This window comes from Microchirus variegatus (assembly GCF_963457635.1).
Source record: "Microchirus variegatus genome assembly, chromosome: 15".
Lineage (NCBI taxonomy): Eukaryota > Metazoa > Chordata > Actinopteri > Pleuronectiformes > Soleidae > Microchirus > Microchirus variegatus.
Genome location: NC_139816.1, coordinates 21,167,608 through 21,174,400, shown reverse-complemented (window position 1 = coordinate 21,174,400; position 6,793 = coordinate 21,167,608).

Below are 6,793 nucleotides of genomic sequence, written 5' to 3'. Positions count from 1 at the left end.
ATAGTTTGGCAGCGACGTTATCGGTGGTGATCAGCTCCGCCTCTGTGGACGCTCGGTGCTCACTGTGAGCCGGCACAGAGCAGCTTAGCTCGGCCTGTCCTGAGGAACAATCGCAGCTCTTGCCGTCTCCGTTGTCCCTTGACGGAGTGACGGACACTTAAAAAATATTTCGTGTAGTCGGAGACGACGTAGAGCCTGTCGAAGAGCCTCTGCGTCGTCTCCGTACTGCAGTACCATAAAATGACTGCAGACATTTTATGGTACTGCAACCAGTAGTTCTTTGTAGATGTGATTCATGAAGTAGATATTTGTAATTGTGTTGATTTATAAAGTGGAAATGCTGGTCCTCACTTTGTCAGCAACCCAGTCCTCAGTATGCTGCAAGTACAAGAATGTGTGTGTGTGTGTGTGTGTGTGTGTGTGTGTGTGTGAGTGTGTGTGAGTGTGTGAGAGAGAGAGAGAGAGAGAGGGAGGGAGAGAGAGAGAGAGAGAGAGAGAGAGAGAGAGAGAGAGAGAGAGAGAGAGAGAGAGAGAGAGAGAGAGAGAGAGAGAGAGAGAGAGAGAGAGAGAGAGAGAGAGAGAGAGAGAGAGAGAGAGAGAGAGAGCCATAGCAGTAGCTTCTTCTGAGATGAGTCAGTTTGTTTTCTGACAGAGAAGAGTGAGGATGATGATGATGACGGGCTTCCCTCGGCCTATGCAGGCTCAGGTCAGTGTGTGTCTGTGTGTGTGTAAGGTATAAGACAGGGATATTCATGTCTCTCCTGCTATTGTATAATACAGTGGCCACCACACTGTGGTTTTCAGTTTCCACGTGTGTGTGTGTGTGTGTGGGGTGTGTGTGTGTGTGGGGGGGGGGGATGAATCATTATGGCTGGTTTTTAATTTTCCTTCATCTGCTTATTGTTATTCTTACTTATTTTCTGCCTACGTCATTATTAAGACTGATTTTGAAAATCCTATAATAATAAAAAAGTTTATTTGACAAAACATATTTGGGTTATTTTCTTTCACGTTAATATATTGTTTTTATTCTAAAATCTCTGTTCAGTTTTTAAATTTAAAATAAAAGTTTTGTTGAGTAATTTTTTTTTCTCATTAAAGATTATGAAATTATGAAGACATTAAAATATATGCATCTGTATTGTGTGTGCACATACATGCTGCATATATACACACAACATACATGTATGTGTATATATACACATACATGTATGCACATATATACGTATGTGTATAAGCTGTACTGGTTACTAAAGCTGGACGTCAGCCATTGAAAACCTGATGTTTTAATGATCTATTTTAATAATTTTATTATGATATTTAGGTATTTTTTAAAAATGTGTTTGTGGATTAACTCTGAGATTCTGACAGAATTATACATTTTTTGTCTGATATGATTCATGAAGATATTTGAGAAACTCCCAGTCTGCCACCTGCTGCTGCCGAGTGATGCAGTTTACCCAATCAGTGTGAGTGCTCACTGGGCACTGGACACACACACACACACACACACACACACACACACACACACACACACACACACACACACACACACACACACACACACACACACACACACACAGCAGCATCAGTCATCTTGACAAACAGACTTTTTTTCTGTTTTCAAGGTTAATGACAAACTTGTTTTGATTTAATTAACTTGGAAGAGTCACAACGTCTTATATATATATATATAAGACGTTGTGACTGTGATATATATATATATATATATATATATATATATATATTAATCTTTCGTCTTTTAATTTGAAAAGTGAAGCAGATGAAGTTTGACAGAAGTAGCTACAGTTAGCTACAAGTCACACAGTTAGACAGCGAGTAAGTTAGCCAACATCTTCACATTTGATCAGACTATCTTCACATTAAGAGGAAAAAACGCTAAATGAAGTCACATGGCAGTGGACAACACTGTGATTGACAGCTGCTCTCATCCAATAGGACCATGCCATGCTAGTCAGTTAGCCACAGCTAGCTACTGTTTTGGTAACGTTACAAAATGTCACAGTATTGCATTTTAATAACTAGTCTAGTTTTTTAAATAACATTTTTAGTAACATAAGTTGTGTTTTTGTAACATTACTACTTTTTTAAAAAACATTTTTCGTTCAGTAATGTAAATTTTTTTGACATTTTGTAACATTTCTAGTAACATAAGCAATGAAAGTTGTAACATTACTACAATTTGAGACAATTTTATTGAAGTAACTATTGTTTTTGTAACTTTACTACGTTGAATTTAGTAATGTATGTTTTTATTACATTCCAACATTTATTGTAACAATATAATAATAATAATGTTTTTGTGTTGCATTTTAAGTGTTATTTCAGCATATGCGGATTTCTGTCACTTTATTACCTGTTTTAACATTTTTGTATGTATGTTTTTTGTAAAATGTCGACATTTTTAATTGTGCAATAACATTTCTGCATTTTGCAAAATTTAGTCATATTTTTGTAATACGGCTCCAATTTAATTTTTTTTAGTAAAGTTGTAGATGTTTTTTGTGAAATGTAAATAGTATTTTTAATAACACAAGTAGTGTTATTGGCGTAACTATAGTTTTTTGTAATATTACAACATTTTGTGACATTATTTGTGGCATAATTCATGTTATTTCGTAGCATTATAACACAAATGATTTTAGGAGCTGATATTGCTGAGAAAAGTCACAGGAGTGTGTGAGTGTATGTTACCAAAGCTTTGCTACAGTGAAATATAAGCCAGGAATATGAGTGCAGTGAGGTCTGTTACACCGTTACCATATCTTCATCTGTATGCTCAGTCTTTCTTCTTCTTCTCTTTTATGTTCTATCCCTAATTCCCTGCATGACTGGTTCCAGTAGCAGGTTTTGTTCATTCTTCTTCAGGGACACTGTCAGGTGCACTTTCACAAACATTTCACACGACTCTTGCACAGTTTAAGTAAACAGAATAAATAGAGACACGTCGTTTCTTAAAGGGATAGGTCAACAGGGAAAGGCCTTTATTAAATAGCCTGCAGAATAAAATACGATATCTTAAGAACAGTTAGAGAGACTTTTCCAACAGGAAAATGAAGTTTGTAAACCGCTCACTCTCCCACACCAAAGTCCATAGAGAAAATCATTGAGACACACAGGAGTTGTTTGAACTTATTGATGGAGGCAGCAGTGGATCAACAACCTGTGTGCTGTGATTTACACTCAATGCAGTTTTTTTATATGAAAAAAAGAGCAACAAATTAGTGCTGGGCGGTGTGACCAAAAATATATACCACAGTATTTTTCAAAATTCTAACGGTTTCACGGTAAACATCTTTATAAAAAAGATGTGGAGGCTGCTGACTTAACTTCATGCACTCTTGATATTCCATGACATGCTTACTAGGGCTGTCAAAATTGCTCAAAAATTATATTCCAATATTAATAATATCCCTCTAAAAAAACACAAATATTCTTATATATTCGCATAGTATTTGCATTGCACATCTGGCGCATCTGGGGGGTTTCAATCAGATGTCAGGCGATGACAGCATGACGTCAATAACAGGACAAACTAATACGAGACATAACTACCTGTAGATGTAGTTTATTTAAGTTTAAACATATTTCACAACATATTACCTACACAAAAATAAGTAAATGAACTAATGACCAAGAGCGCTGACCTCTCTCTCTCTCTCTCGCCCGCCCCCTCTCTCTCTCTGCTCACACTGGTTTAAATGAACAACAAACAAATGCTGATCAAACGTTTTGTGCAAGTGATTTAAGGTCCTGACTCTTGTCCCAAATATGACAGGCTTCATTCGGTGATTGAAACAAATATATAAACATTAAAGCGGACCTAGACCGGAAGTTCCGATTAACATTGTTTTTTAGTGTGTATCTGTGTCATTACCTGGTTTATGAAGCTCTGAAGGTTCTAAACAAACAGTTCAGCCACTGCTGAGAACGCTTTGATGTATTGTAATCTCAGGCTCAGCGAGATCTCTGAAAAAACCCTTCTGGTTAAGTAAACACCGGTTCTCCTGAACAACCGATCGTCCTGCTCCGGGCACTAGTCCGGGCACATCCTGTTGCGTACATTGAACCGCAGAAGAAGAATAACGTCCGTTGTGTTTCACGAGCGACAGTGTCTTCTGACTCTGGGTCTGACTCCGGGTCAAAGTCATAAAAGAGACTGCGGTGGGGAGTCGTGAAGAAGCTATTTTTAAACACTGTTAAAACAATGTTTTGATAATGAGGAGCAGTGCATCCACCGTTCCAGAGGGGGGAGCTGCTTTAACTATTTAATACATTTCTAAGTTAACAAATATTGTTGTAAATGTGCTGAAAGGTGACTTTCAAAAATTCACAGCACTTTTTTAAACATTGTTTTAAGCTAAATGTGACATACATTTTGCAGTTATTTTCAGCAAAATATAATCCAACAAATGGCACTTCACAGAGATAACCCCGGCTTAACCGCACAACAGTACCCTTTACAGCTTACTCACCTCCACCATGGAGCCTCCATTGTAAAAAAAGGGCAGCAAACCTTTAACAATAAAGTTTGCGACTGCCCTGTGGTACTCGTCTTGTTTTTCTTTCCTCATATTAGTTTTTTCTGCTAACGGATTCACACTGACCAGCCTCCTCCTCCTCCTCACATCAGGTCAGAGGCTACTGTGAGGACAAGATAAACATAACAGTGAGCTGTTGCAATAGATTTTAACAAGCTAAGCTTTATCAGTTCCTGTTTATCTTTAGTTAGCTTTTCATTTAGTTGGCTATATTGCCATAAAATAAAGCTACACAATAATATCTTAAGTTAGCATTACATGGATCCCAATTCAAGCACATATTACGCTGCAGTAATGTCAATTTAAGTAAACAAATATACAAAACGTAAACTTACCTGTAGAAACAGCGCTGTCAGTACTCGTTGTACCCTTCATGGATGAAGCGCAGTCTGGTGGTGGAGATTCTGGTTCTGTAACATCCACAGTAGAGCTGTAATGTTGAGAGGAGGTGGATGACTCCAGTTTGCTCCTCTTACATTCAAATACTTAGCACCTTTCTGCTCTGAGGTTGATGCCGTGCATGTTCAGGTGCTTCATTAGTTTTGTCGTGTTGCTGCCCAAAGTGGCGATATCTTTTTACAAACTGTATATTGCATTGCGCACTACATTAATTAACATTATTAATTTTGTTGAAATGGAAACACACTTTCGACCACTGTGGCATTTTTAACCCATTCGTCACAAGTCACAACAACACAGATAGTGAACCCGGTCTGTGGGCGTAACCACTTTGTATTCTTCCTGCACGACGCCGGCAGCAACAACATGTAACATTACAGCCAATCACCGGCAGCATTATCAGTTCTTGATCACGTGATTAACTCCGAGGTACCGAAACTTGGGACCAAAAAACAAGGCACATTTCGATACCGGCTACTATCGAAGCATCAAAGAACCAAGGTTCTGTACACTATCTCTGCTTCAAGTAAGATCAGTCACATGTACATCACAACCCTGACTATAAATAAGTGACTTACAAAACACCCTTTAAAAAACTAAACTGCCTGACTTGTGTTGTGGGTGATTTGCATATGACAGGTACATGACTGAGTTTGTTTACTGTAAACACAGGACAGTTCATGTTCCTATATTTACATCTAAGTTCTTTGAATTTTGTTTTGAATCACTCATCTGGGAACTTTCCATGTTAAACCACAGTTTAATCAGAGGATCAGTTTCGTTGACAAGTTGCTGTTGAGGATTTAGTCAAACCTGTGGCCTCTCCGGAGGCTTCTCTGGCTGTGGTGGTTGTTGTGGTTGGTGATGTTGTCGTGTGCTGGAGGAAGTAGAAATCAGACGGACCGCAGTCCAACAATAAAACTTCTGTTCTTAGGAAACGTAGGTAAATGTTGTGAGGGAAGACACCTAAACTGAATCTCTCATGTCACTGGTGTTATTAATGCTACGAAAAAACATGAAACATCTACAACTTAACTAAAAAATAAAATTCACAAAACGTAGCACTACAGTATTACAAAAACATGACTCATCATTTGTGCAATTTAAAATGTCACAAGATGTCGACATTTTACAAAAAACATGCATTATTAAAAATGTTTAAAAATGTTGTAAAGTGACAAAAACAATGCTGAAATAACACTGTTTGAAAATGTGGTAATGTCACAAAAACATTACTTATGTTACTATAGATGTTCGAATGTAATAAAAACGTACATTACTGAACTAAACATTTTAAAAATGTAGTAAAGTTACAAAAACAATAGTTACTTCAATAAAATAATTTCAAACTCTAGTCATGTTATAAAATGTTCAAAATCATGTTTCAAAAACATTACTCAAGATACTGTGACCACAGAGAGACACAAACTGACTAGAGAGACAACATGACATCAAAGAGACAGAGAAACACAGAATGTTTACAGACAAACACAGACAACAGCTAATGAGTGTAAAGACACACATAGAGACATAAAGAGTTGTTTTTCTGGAGCTGGAGGCCATTGGCTGTCTTTGTTCTTCAAACACACAATTCACAATGAAGCGTCATCATGAGGAGGAACCATTTGATTATTATTTTTGCTGTTTTTTGAGCACAAGTTGCAGCCCATCCATCCATAGTCATTCACCCACCCATCCATCATCATCCACCCATCCATCCATAGTCATTCACCCACCCATCCATCATCATCCACCCATCCATCCATAGTCATTCACCCACCCATCCATCATCATCCACCCATCCATCCATAGTCATTCACCCACCCATCCAT